We start from the raw sequence: 23170 nt of genomic DNA on the forward strand, positions 1-23170 counted from the left end.
TGTACCACACTAATACATGGAATTTCTGAATTGGTCCTACCATCCTGGAAAATAAGTTGTAATTTTGCAAGAAAACTGAGTAAGCTGTCTATAGCTTTTGACCTACTGGTCCCACAACTGGGCATATCCACCAGCAAGGTGAGAGAGAGAAAAGTGAAATATATTAGCCTCTCATTTTTGTGGTAGCAACAGAAAAAAAAAAGTGGGTGTTCCTCATTTGGGAAACGAACATATTATGGTATATGAAAGTAATGGAATGTTAGTAATTTCTAGAAAGTAATGACTCTGAATAATTCCAAGAAACATTGGAAAACTCCTATGAAGAGTTTAAGAGTGAAGAAAGTGGAACAGGAAAACAGCATATACAATGGCTATAATAATGTAAATGAGAAGAATGCTAAAATGAAGTTGGACACTGAGTAATTGTAATAACCAAGTTTGACCTTGGTGAAGAGAGGAGAAAATGCATCTCTCTCCTTTCCTTGAAGAGGTAGAGTATGGGTATGGAAATCTGCATATGCTGGCTGGTGTAGTCTCTGTTCCTTGGTATTATTTAACTGGTTCTCTTTGTTACAAGGGAATACTATTTTGATTGTAATAGAAAAGGGCATAACTGGAAATAACTATGTTTATAAAAATAGAAGACATCAATAAAACATTATTTTTAAAAGTACAAATGAATTTTTCCTGGTCTTGAATAATAAGGCATGTAAGAGTGAAATTTCCAGTCTTTTCAGCTCCAATAGAAACAAGGGATGAACAGTGCCTGGAGCTATGCCAGAGCGGAATCAATGAAAGAATACTATTATTGACTATCTGTCCTTTTTTCTCCTAAAAGCAGAATGCAATTAAAATTTTTTTAATCCAATATTTCTTGAGAAAAAAAATGTTATGCTTGGATGGTATAGTTCCTTGATTTGGAAGATACTGGTTTGTTGTGTTCACATAGCACCAGAGCCAATTTCCCATCAAGAGGCTGGAAACTTCAGAAGAGGAGCATGAAACTAAACACCGTGCAAGGATGGTGCCCAAGTTTTACCTTCAATAAAACAGAGGTGGAAAGAGAACAATTAAAGATATGTAGATCTGAATATAAGAAGGCCCTCCATCAATCTCAAGGAAGACTCTAATGTTCTATGGTGGGTATATCCATTCCAACTTCAATTAGATTCAGTTAAAAACAGCCCCTAGAAAAGACTGTGTCTTGTTATAGTAATTCCCTGGAGGAACTTGAAGGGACTGGTAACAATACCTCTTAAAGGGACACCATGTTGCTAGGGAACAGCCAGTTTCCTGTTACCTATTTCACTTGGTACCCCATAATCCTCGTCTGTGGCACTCCCCTCACTGAAGAATCTACAGGGTCTTGGAAGACAGCTCCTAAATTGTCTCCTGGAAACACGATAGAAAACAATTTCAGGAAAATAACCTTATGACAGTCCAGTGAACTTTATGCGGCAACAAGACATGTCTGAAAGGTAGGAAACAAGATGATAAAAGGAACTTCAATTTTTATATTGACTTCCAAGACAATGCTTTTCTACTGTGTCATTATCCTCTCCCCTCATACAGATACTTAGAATAGCAGCCCTTTTTAAAAAACTAACAATGGTCCATGAAAGTAAGGATTTTTTTTTTATGCCATCAATTTAACAGCCCTCGGTAACTAGAACATAGAATATGGTTGATTTTTCCTTTGGAGGGGAGAGGGAAAAGAGGAGGCCTAAGGTGAAGCTGAGACAGTGGTTCCAAGCCGCAGTTTTGTAGCACTGCTAGGGTGTCCCTCCCCCCAATTTTCTCAAGAGGTGTCATGACATTCTCAGAAAATGAACACTGGGTCATTTTTATCTCTTTTCTTCCTCCCTCCTCCTCCCCTCCCTTCCTTTCCTCCTTCCCTCCTTTTTACCTCCCTTCCCTCTTTGCCTGCTTGCCTTCCTGCCTTCCTTCCTTCCTTCCTTCCTTCCTTCCTTCCTTCCTTCCTTCCTTCTTTCCTCCCTCCTTCCTTCCTTCCCTCTCTCCCTCCTTGCCTTCCTTTCTCCCTTCCTCCTTCTCTCTCTCCCTCCTTTCCCTTTTCCTTCCTTCCTTCCTTCCTTCCTTCCCTTCCTTCCTTCCTTCCTTCCTTCCTTCCTCTTTCCCTTCCTCCCTCCTTCCTTCCCTCCTTCCCTTCCTCCCTTCTTCCCTTCCTCCCTTCCTTCCCTCCCTCCCTCCCTCCCTCCCTCCTCCTTCCTTCCTTCCTTCCTTCCTTCCTTCCTTCCTTCCTTCCTTCCTTCCTTCCTTCCTTCCTTCCTTCCTCCCTCCCTCCCTCCCTCCCTCCTTTCTTTCCTCTTTTCTCTTTTTCTCTTTCCCTCCCTCCCTTCTCTCTTCTTGATCTGTCTTAAAGAAATATAACTGGGGAAAGGAGTGCTGGACCAAATCAAGCTGGATGTCACAGCTTCTCCCAAAGCACTGGGTACCTCCCTGGTTTAGAGGCTTTGTAGTTCCTATAAACATTCCTTTCACTGATATCTCATTTTGAATGTGGTTCCCTTTGGCTCATTGGAATACTACAGACAACAGCTCTCTCTCCTTTTCACTCTCTGAATCTCCAATACACTATATTCTAAAAATGTTTACATAAGAAAGCTGGAGGCAAAAGTCCCTTACCAAAGGGATTGTTTGTCTGACTTTCAAACCAATACAAAAACATCTTTCTTAGAACGTCTATTTAATTTCACTTTCTGGTCAATTATAAGGAACTGGGCTCCTCAGAGTTGGCACATCTTCAGCCTATTAGGAGTCAAGTGCCTCATCTATTCTAAATTCCTAATATTCAGTCAACTTCATTTGGGCCTTTATCTTTGCTCACAAGAACTATTCCCAGGATATATTGTCCCTTTAGTGTCTACATTACCATTTCAATAGCACATTGAAACTATGTTAAGTGTTGAATTTTCAAAGCTGAAACCCAACTAGGGAGCAGAAAAGTGGCCTGAAGTTTCAGAAATCTCATAGGCCACCCAGCTGTGTTTGTTGCAGCTCATCTTGGGATATTTCTAAACAGAACTCTCCAGTGAAGACTGTCATCACTTGGACCTGTCTGGCTTGCCTTTAGACACTTGCAGCCACTTGGGTGTTCTTTCTTGTCCTGAATAGGTTTCTAGCTTTTCCAGGGGAGGTCCCCTATTTTTCTAGTTCCCTTGATTTTTGGTTTAGGGGGTACATATAAGACTAGTATAGAGGGCCAAAGTCATGTGACTGACTGCATGAGACATTGGAAAGGGACCTGATGCTGAATTAAGAGGACCTTCATTCAGATCCTACCCCTACCATTTATGACATAGTCAGGTAACAATCTCTCTGGGTGTTAATTGTTCCATTTGTAAAATGAGAGTTTGGACTAGATGACCTCTAAGGTCCTTTCTATATCTGTGTTGTCTATTTTCAAGAATGCTGATTATTTCTCTTCTATCTCATTAGCCATTCTCCCCTCCCCCTTTTAAGTAAATGAACAAATGGAGATACAAGTTTGTTGCTGGATTATATGTAGATTTAGAACTAAAAGTGAACCTACTATTCATCTTGTCCAGTCTCCCCCCCCCCATTTTACTGGTGCCCAAACTGAGACTATAGATGTTATATTATTTGCCTAAGATTAATCAGGTACTAAGGCTTGCACCCAATCTCCAAGGCAATGACTGATGTCGTTAAAACAAGGAATTGAATTTAAACTCTGTGAAAATTTTATCATTCTGAATCTCAGGACTAAAGCGTAGAAAATTCAACAGTCTGAGATCCTTAACAGTATTTCCTGAGTTTTAAGGAAAGTTGTCTTGGATGAAATCAGAAGTCAGGTGAACCTATCATGTTTATTTAGATGGTATTTTTTTTGGAGGGGGGCATGGACCTGTCATTTTATTGACATAAGGAATTCCTGGTGAGGAAAATCTTCTCACCAATGTGTGCCTTACAATTATAGAAAGCTGCCCGGTGTACTAAAAGTTGAAATGAATTACCCAGGGGTCACACAACCAGTGTCTATCAAAGGATGAACACAAGTCTTCCTGACTCTTTCCCCACTATGACAAACGGCCTCTTTTCATAATGACAGCTTCTAAATTAACTCATTGAATTATCTGGACCTTTTTTGATAGCACTCATTGTCTTCACAATTGGAATATAAGTTCTTTGAGAGTAGAAAGTATTTTGTTTATTGTATTTGGATCCCCTGAGCCTGGTACATAGTAAGTGCTTAATAAATGCTTGCGGATTGATTGAGTGATTCAAAGCAGGGCCTGACCCTTATTAGGCTCCCTTATTGTAGCCTGGATCTACTCAGCCACTGAGGCCATGTCCCAGAAATGAGGGCATCTGTTACTGCTTGCTTCTCCAGTGTTACACCCTTTTATAATCACCAACGCGGCATTTCAATAAAACAAACACACAATGGCGACTGCCACAGAGAATGGAGGAGGCTTAATGATTGTAAGGAGCAACACTGTCTTTGAATGAATGATACTTCTGAATGGATCACCTCTGTCATTGTTGTTTTTCATCCCATAATATTGGTCTCCATTCATCTGTTTCCTTCTTCACCTATTCCTTTACCCTTTTAAAAAAAATTAATTGAAGGCCAGTGCTGTCCCCTCAGAAGACAATCTATTCTCTCTTACACTTGTGGCCAGATTTATATGGGCACCTTTTCTGTGGCAGGTTTATATTAAAGCAATTAAAAAATTAATTCCACCTTCATAAGGGTTTAAATTGGTACTTTACAATAACTGTTTACTGGAAGCAGAAAGGTTTAAAAGGACTTCATCTACACACTAGTTAAACTTCAGAAATTTGGCTGTAAAAATGGTCCCCTTTTGTGGGTTTTTAAAAATTGGTGGTCATTAATGGGAACATTCTTCCAGCATATGAAGATTATTTACTGCCTATGTGACCTAAGGCAGGTCATTTAATTTTTCTGGGTCTCACTTTCCACATAAAATGAGGAGATTGGATTAGAAAACCTCTAAAGCCCCTTAAGACTCTAAAGCTGTGATCAGACTGATATTCATTCAAAGTTTATACTCATGGTGGCATCAGAGGACATGGGTTCAATTCTCAGCTCTGTCACTTTCTCTTTGAATGACCTCAAGTAAGTCATTTCACTTCTGGACTTACTTTCTCCAAGCATAAAATTAAGAGGTGATAGATAACTTTTTAAAATTCAATTTTATTTTTTCAATTATCAAGCACTTATTTTTTCTTCTTCCTATATCTTCTCCCTACTGGACAAAAGAAAAGAAAAACAGAACCCTTGTAACATATAAACTTAGTCGAGCATAACCAATACCTACATTGGCCACAGTCCAAAAATCTCATCCCATTCTACTTATTTGTCTATCACCTGTCTATGGAGACGTAGAGTTCTGTATCACTGGCCTTGGGAATCATGATCAGTCATTACCTTGTTGAGAATTCTTAAGTCTCTCAAAATTGTTCATTTTTTATAATCTTGACGCTATAGTATGTATTGTCATTGTTTTGCTCACTTCACTCTTCATCAGCCCATGTCATTTTTTCTAGGTTTCTCTGAAATAGTCTTTTTTTTTCATTTCTTACATCATAATAGCATTCCATCAAATTAATGTACAATACATTTATTCAGCCATTCACTAATTGGTGGACACCTCCTTACTTACTAGTTCTATATCACTCCCCAAAGAGCAGTCATAACCAATGAAAGAGAAAGCACTTTTGGGTGGGTGGGAAGAGACAGTTATCCAAGGATAGTGTCAGCTTCAGGAATTGTGACCCATCATCACAGAGAGAATTACCAGCTATGGATTCCTCAGAGCCCAGCAGACAGTGAACTTCATAACGATTCCACAGGAGAAAAGGACTCTCAGGGGCACGGAGTTTTGTGGTACCCTTTGGCTCCACCTGTCTCAAAATGTTTGCCAGACTTCTTTGGTACTTCAAGTTGGAGCCCTTTCTCCTCAGGAACTTTATTGCACAAGAGGAGAGTGCATCTTGGTTTGGAGGCTGAGTGTTTTCTACCAACTACTCTTGATATTGCTTCCCAGTAAATTCCTTATATAAAAGCAAATGGAGTTCAACTGTTTAATTGTTAAGGGGAAGAATATTGATGAAGACTTCTGAACAACAGTAGTAGAAAGCTTAGACTCTTAGGATTACCCATAGAGATTGTAATGGAATATTATTATGCTATAAGAAATGACTAAAAGGATGATTTCACAAAAACCTGGAAAGACTTACATGAACTGATACAAAGTGAAGTAAGCAGAACCAGGAGAATATCATACACAGTAATAGCAATACTGTACAATGGAGACTTGTGAATGACTTAGATACTCTCAGCAATACAATGATCCAGACAATCCCAAAGGACTCATGATGAAAAATGCTATCCATATCCAGAGAAAGAATTAATGTCTGAATACAGACTGAAGCATACTATTTTTAAATTTCTTTCTTTCTTCTTTTGTTTGAGTTTTCTTCCACAAAATGACTAATATGGAAATATTTTACATGATTGAGCATGTATGACCTTTACCAGATTGCTTATCATCTCAGAGAGAGGGGAAAGGAAGGAGAGGAAGGGAGGGAGGGATAGAATTTGGAACTCAAAACTCAAAAAAACTCAACAAATTTTAAAAATTGGTTTTACATGTAATTGGGAAAAATATTATTTTTAAAAAAGGGATTACCTATAGAGCCCTGAGAATAGCAGCAGTAATAGCTGCCCAGGGGGACTTTAACCAGTAAGTGAAAGTGCAAATTTAGGAAGTAGTCCCATGGTGAGGTGGGTAATAAGTATAGCCTTCCTCAAATAATGTTGCGTTGCCAGCTCTATCTTGGGAGAGACTGTGGAATAATGGAAAGGGTACTAAATTTGGAATTAGGAAATTAGGATTCAAAAATCTTGACTCTGCCATTTACTGTGTGTCCTTGGGCACTTAACTTCTATTGGACTGAATTTTATCATTTGGATAATGAGGGAATTGAACTGGATGACCCCTGAATTCCTTTCTAGCTTTAAATCCTTGAGCATGTGATCCTAAAATGTACCGTTCTATAATTGATGGAAAATTGCAGAGAAAACAAGATCACATTGTGGTACAGAGGAAATTGGTCCTGGAATCTGATATGGTAAACAGTGTTTTTTGTTTGTTTGTTTTTGGTTTTGGCTACAACAGACAGGAACTGGGTTCAAATCCTATTTCTAATATTAACTTGGCTACATTGGACAAAGTCACTTAATGCTCTTGAACTTCTGTTTCCTCAACTGTAAAATGACAGGGTTAGGCTAGATGCCTTCTGAGATCCCTTCTGGCTCCAGATCTATGAGCCTATGACTGACAGACTGGTTGGTTACTGGGGTTCAGAATCATGGCCAAGGTACTTTGAGATCCTCAGTCACTAAATATTAAAATTGTCCTGCCTTCTCCTCCACTGAGAGACAGTTTGGTGGGTAGAGCACTAAATCCAGAGTCATGAGACTTGTATTTGAATCCTTCCTTTTCAATTGATCAGTCAATCCACAAGCATTGATCAATTGCCTATTATGGTTGCATATAAGCACAAAACAGAAATACTTAAAAGTTCCCTCTTTCAAAGAGCTTACATCCTACCTGGCAGCTTATGAGCCGTGTGACCCTAGACAAGTTATAATAGTATTAAACACCATACCCCCCATTTCCACATCTGTAAAATCAGGACAATCATATTGGCACTGCCAAACCCCAAAGATGGGTTGGAAGAAAAGTATTTTGTAAACCCCCAAATTGAGTTATTATTATTAATTCAGTCCAGAAGAGGGCACTATTTTTAAATAGTTTCAAAAATGGGAAATCAAATAAAAGATTTCAGGCTTAACCCTGAGCAAACCAGACAATTCATAACCCCTTCTCCACTGTATTTAGTTAGATGATAGATAGATGATAGATAGATAGATAGATAGATAGATAGATAGATAGATAGATAGATAGATAGATAGATAGTAGTATGATACAATGGAAGTGTTCTGACTCTTGGGTCAGAGGACCTGGATTCAGGTTTTTCTGGATTTTCTGAAGCTTACCTTCTGTTTGGCCCTGTGTAACCTTTGCTTCCTTGTCTATAAAATGAGGGAATTGAGGGATTTACTGCATTCTCTCCTTAGTCAGTTATTCTAACTTTTTTGGTGGCTAAATCTTAAAGAAGATTATCATTGAGAAAAAGCCCTTCCATCTGCGAAATAGCTTAGGGTTCAAATAACTGAATATTGTTCCTTTAATTTCATATTTGAAATGTTAATATTTTGTACACAGCAGAAGAACCCTTATCTAATTGGTAGGTTTAAGTGTCCAAAGAGTGACGAGGAAAACTTTCCCAAAGTCACACTTGAAAGCAATCCGACCTGCCAAAGTAGCTGACAGTGATTGAGATCTCTTTGCTCTGTCTAGAGAATCTTGCTCTGTATTATACTGTAGCTTTGGAAAGATTAAGAACAGAGCCTTGACTATTTTATGGCATTTTAAAGTACAATTACCTTCCTGCTAACAGTGCTAAACTTGTTTCTTTCTTTCTTTTATTTTTGTAAGGGGATTTCAACAATTTTCATGGCTATGATTGCTTTTTTACTCCAGTTAGTGCGTGAAACATGCCCTTTGGACATACCCAGAGGGCACTCTAGAAAGGCAGATTTTATTGGCTCAGTGGCAGTCACTTTAACATAAAATATAGATTACCTTCTCTTAAGACCCCAAGGGCCTGGAAAAAAAAAATTGATCAATAGGACAAGTGGTAACAAAATTCAGGAAAAGTGCTTGTACAATACTCCTTAGCTGGAGAGAGTACCGTTTTTATACACTACATCTTAAACGCTTCAATTAAAATAATAAATAACAGCAAAAAGAAGAGAACTGAGGACAACAAGCGAAGAAGAAGACCGGATTGGCAAGAAAGGCCCCCTAACTGAAGATAAGGGATACGCTAGTAGCAAGTGCTACAAATAGGTGGTATGAAAATAAGAGCACACAGGGAATTGGGAGAATTAGTATAATTTTTAATGAATGGAAAAGGAAGCCAAGTGGTTGAGATGGGCTGAGGAACTTCTCTCCACTCTGTTATCCTCCCCTCTCCTTGTTTCTTCTCCTGTGCTCATCTTTTTTTCCCCTTTATTTCCCAATTTGGTAAAACAGGAAGACTATCCTACATAACCTCTGCAGAATACAGGGTCGTCTCCAAAAGTCTTCATGTGGTTTTAAGGTACTAAAGCTTAAAATTGCACTAAGACTTTTGGGATAGCCTGTATATCTAGGCAGCCTACTGGGCTCTTGTTTCAGTCTGAGGTTGGGGCTGGGGGAGGAATGGCCTAACAATAATAATGGTCATGAGCATGGCTCTTTCTGGTTTACAAAGTGCATTGTATATGTTATCTTTAGTGAGTTCTTCAGTGGGTTTTTCTGGGTTCATCCAGTGCCTGACCCTCTGAGATGACTTTCTACACTATCTTGCATGTTTTCTCACCCATTAGGATGTTAGTACCTTGAGGGCAGGGGCCATTTTCCCCCTTTTCTTTCTTTATCTCCCCAAGGCTTGCTTTGCACAGTTTCTGACACAAAATAAGCCTTAATGAATGCTTGCACCTGACTGACTGAGGACACTCCTGTGAGTGAAGTAGCCACCAGAAGGGAATCTGAGAAATGAGGAAATGGAGGGTTAAAAGGTCTTGGGAATGGCTACCCAGCTAATGTCAGTGTAGGAATTCAAACCTAGACCTTACTGACTCAAGGCTCTATCCACTCTACATCCATTTACACTACTCAGACTTGTTGTCATAGTCCCACAGGGAAGGCTGGCCTAATTCCTGGGATGAATTCTTTACTACCATTAAGTAGTTGAGAAGCACCATGGGCTAGTGAACAGAGGGCAAGACTTAGAATCAGGAAGAACTGCCATTCTGTGTGACATGGGCAAGTTATTTCATTTCTCAAAACCCTAGGCACCTCTCTAATATTATAAGTAGGTTACTGATATGCATCAAGAAAGGAGTTTTCATAATGGAAGTTGACACCAGTAAAATCACAGGTCTATTTTGTTCCCCCTACCCTTGAGGAAAAAAAAACACCTAGCTTGATGTGATATATTTTAGGGTCCAATCTGGGAACCCATATTTTGCAAGGCATACGGAAACCATGACTTTATTCAATCAAGCAAATGTTGATGGAGCACTTACTTGGTGCATAGCATTGTACTAAGCACTAGAGATATAAACCAAAAGCGAAAGAAGTCCCTGCCTTCAAGGAACTTACATTCTAATAAAGGAGACAACACTTAGAGAAATAGGTGTATACAAGATACATATAGAAGAGATGGGAGGTCACCTTAAAGGGAAAGGCAGTAGAAGCTGATGGTACCAGGAGAGGCCTCGTGCAGAAGAAGGCATGCATTCTAAGCAGAAGTGAAGAGTAATTGTAGTCGCTGTCGACCTTGGAAATCCTCTTAAAAATAGAACTAATGTAGAAATGAGAAACGAGCAAGCCTGTTCTTGGAAAATTGAGTCACTCTCCAGGAATTTCCATGTGCAGCCAGTTCAAATCAGCTTTTGAAATTATGTTACCATGATGAGATATTTTTAAAAATAGTGGAATCTCTATACATATGAAATAGACCACAGAAGAACATTTGGAAAGGAATATGTCCTATATTTTAATCATTCTCCCACTCAGTTCCTCAGGTCTGAACAGAAGCAGTCGGGACATTTGCGAATCCAATTCATCCCACTACTCTGAACTGAGTGAAACAAATACTTGGACCACTTTGTGTAGAAACAGAGGCACTTTGCATTCCTATTCTGACTCAGGCATCTCATCACCGGTAAATATCTTTGATCATCGATCCTCTCTCCTTTAAAGCTCTTTATAAGCATACTTCCTCTTGGCAAAATTTCTCAACACTTTCAACAGATTTGCAAACAAACCTGAGATTTCTCTTTCATGGACAGATGTTGGAGAGGGGGAAAGGAAAATTCATCTACTGTAGACTTGAAGAGAGGGGTGTGTGTGTGTGTGTGTGTGTGTGTGTGTGTGTGTGTGTGTGTGTGTGAGTGTGTGTGTGTGAAGAAGAGGATGAGCACCTGGATGGGGGGGTGGGGAGCAGAGGAGGGGGAAGAAAAGAAAAGCAGAGGGGACAGATAAGGGCATCATCCCAGGATGCTTTGGAGCTACTAAAAATGTCAGGAGGGTGGCCCGCCTCATCTTCTGCTGATGTTATTAAGCCTTGTCTGCGGCATGTTTGTGGCACAAACTGGCATGCTTATCAAATTTTCAAAAGACAAAGCTGAGAGGGGTAGCAAATACCTAGATGACAGTATCAGGATCCAGAAAAAGATCTTGACAGGCCTGAGCAGTGGATCAAATGAAATAAAAATTATATTTAAAATAGGAATGAATGCAAAATCATATAGGTAAGGTTAAAAAAAAATAACCTTCATGAGTATAACATCCAGGAGGCATGGCTAATTGTCAGGTCCTTCAGAAAATATTGAGGGACTTTAGTGGAATATGTTTAATGGGAAATATCTAGGGAGTTTAGTAAATTACAAAGTCACTGTGGGTCAGTGTGATTAAAAACAAAGTCTAATGTGGTCTTAGGCAGCATTAGGAGAGTCACATAGTGAACAGAAATAAAGAGATGATGGTCCCAGTGGACTCTGCTTTGATCATAACAGAGCTGGAGTATCATGGTCAATTGTGCAGGCCACACCTAAGGAAGGACGTTATAGAGCTGGAGAGGGTCAGGAAGGGGGAAATGATAATGAGTCCAGATTGTAAGATCTTCTCAATTAGGGTCTTAGATTGAAAGCCGGAAGAGACCTTGGCTTTCAACCTCTAGTTCATTTGCCTTATTTTATAGATTTGATGACTATCTGGAAAAAAAAAACACCTGGAGATATTTAGCCTGAATAATAATGATGATAATAATTTACATTTATATTTTGCTTATTTTTTGCCAGGCACAGTGCTAAGCACTTTGCAGTTATTACATCACTTGATACTTACAACAGCACCGGAAGATGGGTGCTATCATTCTCCTCATTTTGCAGGCGAGGAAACTGAGGCAAATAAAGGATAAGTGACTTGCCTATTGTCATATGGTTAATAAATGTCTAAGGTCAAATCTGAATTCAGGTCTTTCTGATTCCAAGCTTGGCACAATATCCACCTATCTTCTAAAAGAGACTGGGGCTGGGGAGGTGGAAAAAGAAGGAACGTGATGATGTTAAGAAGTCTGAAGGGCTGTCATTCCAAATAAGGACTGGACCAGAGGTCCTTAACCTGCAATCTGTAAACTTAAAAAAAAAAAAACACTACACTTAGGGGGCATCTAGGTGGTACAGTGGATAGCAGACTGGCCCTAAAGTCTGGAGGACCTGAGTTCAAATCCAGCCTCAGACACTTACTAGCTGTGTGACCTTGGGCAAGTCACAGTCCCAATTGCCTTCAAAAATAAGATAAAGAAAAAAAATTAAAACATATTTTGATTCTTATATTTCAACATCTTTGGTTTCCTTTGTAAATAATATATTTTATCATACATTTAAAAACATTGTTCTGAGGAGCATTCCATAGGCTCATGAAGGGGTCCACAACCCCGCAAAGATTAAGAACCCTGGAAGATTTTAAGCTTGACTCCAGAGAACAGAGCTAGGAGTAGTGGGTGAGAGTCTCAAAGGCACAAATTTAGGCTTGATGTCAGAAAAAAAGTTTTAAAACTTAGAGCTGTCCTGGAGCTGCTCTGGGAGGGACTGAATGTATTGGAAGCTTTTGGCCAGAGGCCTGGAAAACCAGTGGTTGGCCATACGATACCATCCGTACTTCACAAAGCATACCCCCGCTAGAGACCTATGTACCCAAGAAGTGGTTTCTGCGAAGAGGAAAAGATGAATAGGACCAATAAATACGTATGTTCAAAATTTGAACATCCTCCTTTTCTTTAAAAAAAATCAGCACATTAAACATCAAATAGTCTAAACATGGCAAGAAAAACAAAACTTGGTTTTACCCAGAACAGTCCTTTTCATCATTTTTGCATCTTTCTTTGTCCCTAAAATTACATTACGTTTGTGCATTCTCTTTTGAACAGCTTGGAATCTCCACTCTAGGGGCTGTGAAAAGGTTGACCTAGAGACAACTTGATATGTCCAGGGTTAATTAAACATGGTAGAGTTAATTAGGCTGTCATGTTTAGCCTTTCCCTTGGATTCCTTACTGTTGCTGAAGAATCACACCTCTATTTCCTTGAGACGGTGACAAGTCAGCTGATAATCTCATAGAACCCAGGCTGACTCCCTTGGGTAATACGCCAAAAATTTAAAAGTAATAACATCACGTTCCTCTGGAAGAAGATGGTATTGGTTCCTGGCTTTCCTCATATGGAACCAGAACAGGCGAAGGAAATGTGAAAAGTTAGCCAACAAGCTGAACTTCGGTCTATACAATATCAAACAGTTCAATGTTTTAAAGACTGAGCCTATATGACAGAAATGCACCAGTTCCAAAGGGAAGGGCTTTGTTTTAAAAACAACATAGAGTGACTAAGTCATTTTGACTATTATAAATACTCAAATTAACTACAAAGAACAGGTAAAGGAAGATCCTATCTGCAGCCAGAGAAACAGAATCCAATAAATAGAAGTACATATAGAATGGGTTTATATATGTATAATATATATAGTATGTATATATGTATACACACACATGTGTATATATATGTGTATATGCATATATATGTATATCTAAATATTTGTGTTTAATGATATCCATCTCTAGGCCTGGAAAGTAGGGGAGAGAAACAAAGGAAAAAAAATAAAATTACATGATAATTATATTATATATTTAAAAGGAATAGAAGGTTGTATATAACAGATTTACAATTTCATGAACAATCATTTTTTTCTCTGTTCTATCAATTAAGGAAATACTTGTTTTATTTCTAAAATTAAGAATAAAATAAGCTTCTTTAAAAAATGAAAAAGTGAAGGCTTCAGTCTCATAGTAGGATTTATTTAGAGGTATTTGGGAGGTTTGTTTTATTTTGTTACTCAATGGTCTACATAATGAATCGCGATGTTCCCTGAATTGGTCCAAGATTTTGGTGTTGTATAGACACAGCCCATGGTATATCCTTAAGTTTGTCTGAATCTCATGTCAAATATCCTAATTCCAAAATGTTCTAATCTGCATAACCAAGTGACTACCCCACCTCTCCATATCAAATAGCAGAAAATCCTGAATTTATTCCAAAACTTTAAAATTTGTATTACACAGTATCATAGAAGCAAGGAGCTTTAGTACCAGAGGGCCAACCATAGAGTAGGGAAGGCCTGGGTTCAAATCTTGCCTCTGACTCCTAGTAATCATGTGAAGTTGAATAAATCACTTAACCTTTCAATGCCCCCAGGAAACTCTAAGACCCTAAACTCCATAACTGGTGATCCACTTTGATGGAAGCAATATCCACTGACATTCCACCTGTCAAAAAAAAAAAGATTCACATTGTCAGAGGAACCTAAATTAAACATTTATTCATCACCCAAGAAGCCCCTATTTGTGTGAACCAGGAATATGAGATCATAGATCTAGGGCCAAAAGACATCTTAAAGGCTATGGAGTCCAACTCCATCTTTTAATAAATGGAGATGTTAAGGCCCAGGGAGGTTGAATGACTTTGTGATCAAGGTCACAAAGAATGTAAGCATCGGAAGGGGCATTTGAATGCTGGTCCTCTGACTTCAGAACCAGTGTTTCTTCCACTGAAATCCTTTGAAAAGTATAAACTAGAGCCACACAGTAGCAGAGCTGCAAGTGACTTTTAAGATAACGTAGTCTCAGAATGGTATGGTCAGGCAATAAATGAGCTCTTATTAAGCAACAAAGAAAGGCAAAAAGCATTTCCTGCCCTCAAGGTGCTCACAGTCTAATAGGGGAGACAAAGTGAAAACCACTAATCAATTAGTCAGTCAACAGCCATGTATCAAGTGCCTACCACATATCAGGCACTCTGCTATGTGCAAACAAGATACATGCATGGTAAATTGCAGATAAGCAAGAGAGAAAGCACCAGCATGAAGGAGGAATCAGGAAAGTGTTCCTGTAGAAGGTGGGATCTTTGCTGGGATTTGAAGGAAACCAGGGAAGCCTGGAGGTAGAGATGAGGAAGGAGATTATGCCAAGCGTGGAGAACAGCAAGTGGAAATGCCCAGAGTCTGGAGATGGAAGGGCATTTCAGGTCAGTGTCACTGGATTGCAGAGAATGGGGTGGAGGGGACAGCTAGGAGGCACAGTGGACAGAGCACCGGCCCTCAAGTCAGGAGGCCTTGAGTTCAAATCCAGGCTCAGGCCAAACACTTGACACTTACTAGCTGTGTGACCCTGGGCAAGTCACTTAATCCCAACTGCCTAAAAATAAATAAAAACAAAAAACAAACAAACAGAGAATGTAGTGGGGGTGGAGTGAGGGGGAGCAGGGCATAAGAAGATTGGAAAGGTAGGAGGAGGCCATGTTGTGAAGGACTTTGAATCCTGAACAGGATTTTATATTTAATCTTGGAAATGATAATGAGCCACCGGAGTTTTTTGAATGGAGGGTGTCATAATGCATTGGAAAGGAAACCAGGGTATGAATAAAGATCAACAAGAGGAGCTTTCCCAGGTTACATACTTGTCAGTGCTAGAATCTGAATTCGAACTCAAGATTTTCTGGCTGGCCATCCACTACTCTTTCTACTACATACTGGACTTTTCCAGGTTATATGGCTAATAGATGGGGCAGAAGGGTGGCATTTGTTTGAACCCAGTTCTCATGCTCTCAGAGCAGTGCCATTTTCACTAAGCCATGCCTCCTTCCCTTCTGTCACTGCTACTTTTATTTGTCCCTTTTTTTTTTATGACGATAATGCCATCTGAAGACATAAAAAGGCAAAGGAGTGTTTTAGTCTTGGGGGATTGTCCTTCCAGGCAATTTTGCTCCTACTGTAGGAGTGGAAAAATAACTCAAGAGCATAAAACAGTTTGGAAAAGGAGGCTTCCAAAAAACACTCAACTGGAAATAATCTCAGTTTATTTTTAAATAATACAGTGGAACAGCACTTAACTCACAGCAAACCAGAATGTGCTCATGCTGCTGGTGAGTAGACCAGGATACTAAAGCCAAATTTATTCTTTGAAAGCAGAACTAGGAGCAAAGCGTAGAATTAAAAAAAAAAAGATGAATGTAGCCTTGGGAAAAATTAAACAAAACAAAACTTCTTATCAATTATAGCTCTTCAAGATTAAATGGGCTACCCAAGAGGCAGTGGATTTCCATTACCTTGGAGGCCTTAAAGCAAAGGCTGAGTGAACACTTGGTGGGTAAATTGTAGAGGGGAGTTGTTTTTAGAAATGGGCTGGAATACATGGCTCTGAAGCCCCTTCCAATTCTGTGATTCTGTTAATAAGAATACCCAGGAGCATCTCTGTTTCCTAGGCATTCTGTAGGTAGCTTTCCATGAGCATCCCTATATATGTGTAAGATGGGGGCATGGATGACTTGGTCTCCTTTTGCAAATGAAGAATTTGATATCTATCTGACACAACTAAGGTCATGATAAAATATTTATAACAGAGGTAAGATTGAAAATGGTCAAATAGAAGATATTAAACAATCTAGCCTTTCTAGGAGCCAGGTAGAGGCATGAAATTGACATTTTTGACTTGTCAAATTTCTTTTACCCCAGTGTAATGGCATAAAATATATACCAATACGCATGTCCCTAATAGATAAACGAGTTTATTGGGTATGTGTTTAATAGCATAGTCCCTTTAAAGCAAGGGTTCTTAATTTTGTTTGTATCATGGATGCCTTTGGTGAAGCCTGTGGACCCCTTCTCAGAGTAGCGTTTGATGCTTTACATTCATAAATGAAGGGAATGCTAAATTTCAGTTTAAGATTAATGAAAGTAAAGGGCACAGTGGATGGAGCATTGGGCTTGGAATCAGGAAGAATCACGTTCATGCGTTCAGATCTGGCCTCAGACACTTATTAACTATATGACCCTGGGCAAATCACTTAACCCTGTTTGAGTCAGTTTCCTCATCTGTAAAATGAGCTGGAGAAGGAGATGGCAAACCACTCCAGTATCTCTGCCAAGAAAACTCCAAATGGGGTCATGAAGAGGCAGACGGGACTAAAACAGATCAACAGCAGCACCCAGTCCTTTTGTTTCTAAGTTAATGGACCCCATGCAGTCTATCTGTGGGCCCCAAGTCAGGAACTTCTGCTTCAGAGTAAAATGGCTGTTTAGTGAATTATTTCCTAATATAGCCATGATATAGTGGGAAAAGTTTTGCATCTGGAGTCAGAGAACCTAGTCTCCCAGTTCTAGCTTTGACACTTAACTCTGTGAGCCTCGGCAGGGCCCTAAATTTATTTGGTCTCAGTTATTTATTCATTGGCAAAGTGAAGGAGTTGGCCTACATGACCTCCAAGACTCCTTCCAGTTCAAAAGTTATGAGCATCCTAAAAACTAATCTTTGAGTATTTCTGGGATTGGAGAAGCCAACGTTTCACATTCATTTTGCCAATAAAAACCAGTTAACAGGACCTCCAGTCATTAACCCATCATTTCATTTCTCTTTTAATTTCCTCCCCTTTCCTTTAGCTTCCATCAGATTCTTTCAAATACCTCACCTGGAACAACCTAGACCAACACGATGTTCAGGGGAACCAACTACGCTGTCCAAGAGTGAGGAAAGGTATGAGAGCAAGTGTAAGTGGATATGACATGTATGTTTTGGGAAAATTTTCATTTTAATAAGTTCTCTTTGCAATTCTATTTTTATCTTTTAAAAAATTTTTAGTTTTAAAACTTTGAACTTAAACACTGCTCCCCTCCCCCAGCATTTTTATACATATAACAGGACACAAAGAGAGGATTCTGCACAAAATTCTGAATCTCCATTTCTGCCATTTGATTTTGATTTTGAATAAATTTTTTAAAAGCATTACAAGCTCATAGAATTTTTACTTACTTTTGACATTATGCTACCACAGAGTAAATTTCTAAGATTTCGAAGACTCACAGAATCTTGGAGTTCAAAGAGACTTCTGAGGCCATCCACCGGGCCAACATATATTTGAAGAATATGCATTATATGCAGCATATACAACAAATAGCCGTTCTCCTTCTCCTTGAAAATCTCAAAGCAAGGGGACCTACTACTTCCTGAGGCAACCGTTCCCCTTTGAGACTAATCTTATTATGAGGAAGTTTGTTTTCTTTCATATCATATAAATTTACCTCTTAAGACTCCTATCCATTGCACCTTATTGTGCCCTCTGGGGCCAAACCAAAAAAAGTCTAGTCTTGGTGCCTCACGACAGCCCTTTGTTGAATCACAGAATATCAGAACCGGAAGAAAGTGCAGGGACAATCTGGTCCAACCTTCATTTTCCTTTGGTACAGACCTGTGATATCATTCAGGTAGGGATCTCCCACTGAACCGATTCCCTGAACCAAAGCAGATCTGTAAATGATCTGCAACTTGGAGTCTTAGAGAGTCACTTGGGCCATTAAGAAGTTAAGTGAGTTGCCCAGGGTCACATAGACAGGATATGTCAAAGGTGGTGGGTGAATCCAGGTATTCTCTACTCCTGAAGTCATCTTTCTACTCATGATGTTCTGCCTCTCATCAATATCAATCGTCATGACCAAACGCTAATACAAATTCAGTGATCAATCAGTCAACAAGTGATCAAGCTCTTATGTACTGAGGCTTTGAAATGAATGTGTTTGTTAATCGAGCAGCTCAGCAGCACAGTGGTTAGAGCTCTGGGCCTTGGGTCAGGAAGACTACTCTTCCTGAGCTCAAATCTGGCCTCAGACGCTTACTAGCTATGTGACCCTGGGCAAGTCACTTAACCTTGTTTGCTTCAGTTCATTATCTGTAAAACAAACTGGAGAAGGAAATGGGGTCATGCAGAGTCAGATATAACTAAACCAACTGAACACTCACTCGTTTTGTGATTCATCAATGGATTTGTGGAGCCCATTGCACACATTCTACAGCATCCGGAGGCTGGGAAGCCCTAATCTAGTCCAAAGTCTTCCTTTTAGAGATAGGCAAACTGCCACCCAGGAAGGATAGGTATGTTGTCCAAAGTCATGCAGGCAATAAGTAGAAGAGATAGGATTTGAGGTCAGGTCCTCTGATGCCCAATCCTGTACCCTGTACCACACAGAACTTTTAATGAATAGAACAATTTAAGTTAATCAACACAACAGCATTCTTGGGATGGTATTTAACACTCTGCACAATTTGTCTTCTATCTACCTTTCCAAAGTTATTTGATCTTCCTCCTCTTAATCTACCCTGTATTCTAGTAAAAATGGAAGCCATTACCTGAGCTCCTGAGAACTTAATATTCTATCTCCCGCCTCTGCACATTTGGTCAAGCTGTTCCCCAAACATACAATGCACTTCTTCCTCATTTCTGCCTACTACATGCCTGCTTTCCTTCAAAGATCTTCTTAGATGTTATCTGCTCTGTGAAACCCATTTTGATCCTCTCTCACTTGGCAGTGCTTCTCCCCTCTCTGGTTTTCTAGTCTATACTTATGTGTGCATATATCATATCCCTCCTGGAAAATGTAAGTTCCATGAGGTCATTTTCCTTTTTGATAGGGTAGATTTTTGACATAGATCAGGAAAAAAAAAGCATGTTTAGAAATCCAATGTAAGACAACAGTGTAAAATGGCCACTTTAAAAAGCTCAATCCATAGCTCCATCTCTATTTAGATGACAGAAGGCAATAGTTCCATTATCCTCGGCACTCATCATGCCGTGACTGGACTGTTGTGTCCATTTCCAGGTACCACATTTCAAAAGGAACATTGATGAACCAGAGTATATCCAGAGGACAGTGGTCATGGTGAGAGGACTCAAAACACTACAAAGGGTTACCAGGAACTGGGAATGATTAACTTGAGAAAGACAAGACTTAAGGAAAATATGATCAGTATCTTCGAACAATTGAAGGGTGATCATCTGGAAGAAATTAGACTTATCTAGGGGTCTAGATCCAGAGTATAAGATATGGGCAAAGAGGTGGAAGTTAGAGCGAGACAGATTTCTGATCAATATAAGGACTAATTATTAAGAGATATCCAAAAATGGAATGAGCTCCTTTGACAGATAATGAGTTCCTTGTCATTGGACATGTTCAAGAAGAAGCATGATGACCGCCAGTCAGGGATATTGCTAAAGGGATTCCTGAGTGGCTTAGCAGTCTCATTTGATGATGCCCACTTGACTGTAATCTAAAGCAACCTTCTAAATTCTAAGTTTCTATGATTCTCTGAAATAAATGCTCCTTGGCCTTATACTAAAAGGTTCACTTTTGGATCTGGGAAACAGCTTCTTCTTCTTCTTCTTCTTCTTCTTCTTCTTCTTCTTCTTCTTCTTCTTCTTCTTCTTCTTCTTTTTTACAGAAATAAATACCTTCTAAAAAGAATTGCCTTCTCTCTCTAGATTAAATCCTGAAATAGTCATCAAAAGTAGTTCAGCTGTTACCCAAATGTCAGATATCCAGAGGGAGTTTTCTAAGAAAAGAAAGGTTATCTGGGGTATGATAAACAGTTAGTTCTTGAGACTCTGATTATCAGATAATGCTAAAAATGAATCTCTCCCAAATAGAAATCAAACAAAAAAAGAAACAGTCAGCAGGGGAAACAAAAGGATGTTTTTTGTTGTTGTTTGAAAATCTCTCAGGAAGTTATTCAGTGACTGCTTATTAGGAGTTGCAAGTCTGGCAAGAAAGAAAGAATAAGCTCTGAGGTATGAGGTTCATGCCACCATATCTCAGCTGTCAGAGAGTAAAGACTGGAGCTCTCAGCTATTGAGATATAGCTTCAATTACCATCCAAGACTGAGCTAAAAAAGGCAATCCCATTTAATACAGCTTCTCAGCATTGAGGTGACTTTTGGCTTCCAACTTCAAAAAAATCTTTGAAAGTCCCTTTAAAGAGAAATAATTAAGGGAGCAAGAGATCAATAGAAGTCAAACAACAAAGGGAGACAAATTGAGTAATTCTGGGACATGAGCCATATAGAAATGTGTCCCAAACTTTTTTCTACCACTTCAATGCAGTACGGAAACTTTCTCCCCAGGAATTAGCTGATTATTCAATTTTTTTCATCTCTATGATTCTTTGAGCTAAGCATAATGAACCAAGAGTACATATTCAAAATTGTTGGGTGTTTAGTTTGAAATGGCCTTGGAGGATGGCAGGCCCATTACTTTAAGGTGTCGAGCAATTTTCCATGTTACTTGGACTGAACACTAGGCAGACAGCCACCACCTCCCCAATTCCTAGGGAAGTAGGTGCAAAAACAGGTGTGATTTGGGTAGATTATTTTCATTGGTGATGATCAAGCTATTTGGGATGGGGGAAGGCATGGAGAGGGAAGAAAAAAAATGACTGATATTAGTGAAAGAAAAACACTTGGATAGCTAAAGTTGCCCTTTCTGGTGACTTTGCTCATGTTCCAGGGCCAGAAATTCATATTTGTCAGATAATTCAAACAGTGAAATAAAAGATAATTCAAAATAGTGAGTCATTTTGTCCCCAACAGTGATGTCCTTTCTTCTTCTCCTTGCCTTTATGGGAAATATTTTTAATATCCAGTCAACTGAGACTTCAAACTCAGTGATCGTTTATCAAATGTGTCCTTTATGCCAAGCATGGGGCTGGATGGTGCAGCAGTTAGAGTGCTGGGCCCGGAGTCTGGAAGACTTCTCTTTATGAGTTCAAATCTGGCCTCAGACACTTAATAGCTGTGTGACCCCGAGTAAGAACTCAACTCTATTTGCATCAGTTCCTCATCTGTAAAATGAGCTGGAGAAGGAACTGGCAAACCACTCCACCATCTTTGCCAAGAAAACCCCAAATGGGATCATGAAGAGTTGGATATGACTGAGAAACAACTTAACAATGACAATACACCAAGCCCTGTGTGGCAGCATAGAGAGTCAACGCAAATCCACTCCTCCCCTCAAGGATCTTACACAGTTTAAGGCCATGACGTAGTACACTAGTAACCGTGAACACTGATTTGGTGTCATTTGTGATCAGTTGAATTCCTGACACAATGGTGAGTTGGTTTTTTTAATGGAGTTTTATGAAATTCTGAGTGATAGCCAACTCCAGATCATCCATGGAAAGAGAGAATAGGCATCCTGTTGATCAATAAATCCCTAACTAATGTAAAGCCTTGCTTTATCAGAAGTCCCTAATGACCTCATCACAGTCTTTAAGAGAACCACTAAATAAAAAGTCATAATAACTATCTGATATGTAGGTGTGAAGTTTCCAAAGCACTTTGCATATCTCATTTAATTTTCACACCAACTTTGTGAGGTAGGGGCTGTTAATTATTCCCATTTTCTACATGAAGGAACTTAAGCTGTTAGAAGTGAAATAACTAAGTTACTCAGGGTTACAAAGCCAAGAAGTATCTGGGGCAAGATTCAAATTCAGATTTTTCCCCACTTCAATCCCACTACTCCATCCACTATGCTATACGGCTGCCACTGTTTGCTCCCTGAAGTTTTCCTTTCTCTCCTTTTCCCTGCTCACCTTTGATTGGAAAAGCAGCTTGGATAAAAACCAAGCTGTCATCAAAGGGGAAACAAGGGCTTAAATGAATCATTCAGTTGAGTGTCAATATCCAAATAACTGATCGTCTGCTAATATTTAGACCTGATGTGAAAATACGGGTTTGTATATTAGGAAATACTGTTTCATTTGCCTTAGAAGGCCTAGGAGAAGCAAGGGTATGTGTCATATCTCATTTCACATAAGGCAAAAGATGAGAAGAATGATTTGCAATGATTAGGAAGTTGGCAATATGAAGAAATTTTCCCTTTTCTTAGCCTAACAAGTCACCAGATATAGCAGAATTTTGTTATAACATGTTTGGTTGGTACTTGGAGTGTTTGGATATAAACCTGCCATGTCCTGTCTCCTGAAACCTGACAATAACGTACATCAAAGGCCCTAAATTACACAGGTTGCTTATAAAAGTAGTTAGTGGTCATGTTCCCAGAGCTGTAACTAGCAATTTTATAGCCAGGGCAAGTGATATAAAATGTGCTCCC

The 23170-nt window shown here is 39.3% G+C and overlaps 2 long non-coding RNA genes across 3 annotated transcripts in view; one reads left to right on the forward strand and one right to left on the reverse strand.

The window, feature by feature from the left end:
* On the forward strand, positions 1-17774 carry LOC110203658 (uncharacterized). 2 transcript variants are annotated; one of them, XR_013483275.1, is made up of 3 exons: positions 1-138; positions 10701-10848; positions 17672-17774. It is a non-coding gene; the product is annotated as an uncharacterized LOC110203658 (long non-coding RNA). The 2 variants fall into 2 exon arrangements; XR_013483276.1 differs by lacking the exon at positions 1-138 and adding an exon at positions 295-1478.
* Positions 14016-23170, reverse strand: part of LOC110203687 (uncharacterized) — a 15618-nt gene continuing 6463 nt past the window's right edge. The window contains exons 2-3 of the long non-coding RNA XR_002323055.2: positions 19026-19238; positions 14016-14504 (exon numbers count right to left, since the gene is read on the reverse strand). This is a non-coding gene — a long non-coding RNA (uncharacterized LOC110203687). The remainder of the gene's footprint in view (positions 14505-19025; positions 19239-23170) is intronic.

The sequence above is a fragment of the Phascolarctos cinereus genome, unplaced genomic scaffold (assembly GCF_003287225.1).
Source record: "Phascolarctos cinereus isolate Bilbo 61053 unplaced genomic scaffold, phaCin_HiC Scaffold_7;HRSCAF=346, whole genome shotgun sequence".
Lineage (NCBI taxonomy): Eukaryota > Metazoa > Chordata > Mammalia > Diprotodontia > Phascolarctidae > Phascolarctos > Phascolarctos cinereus.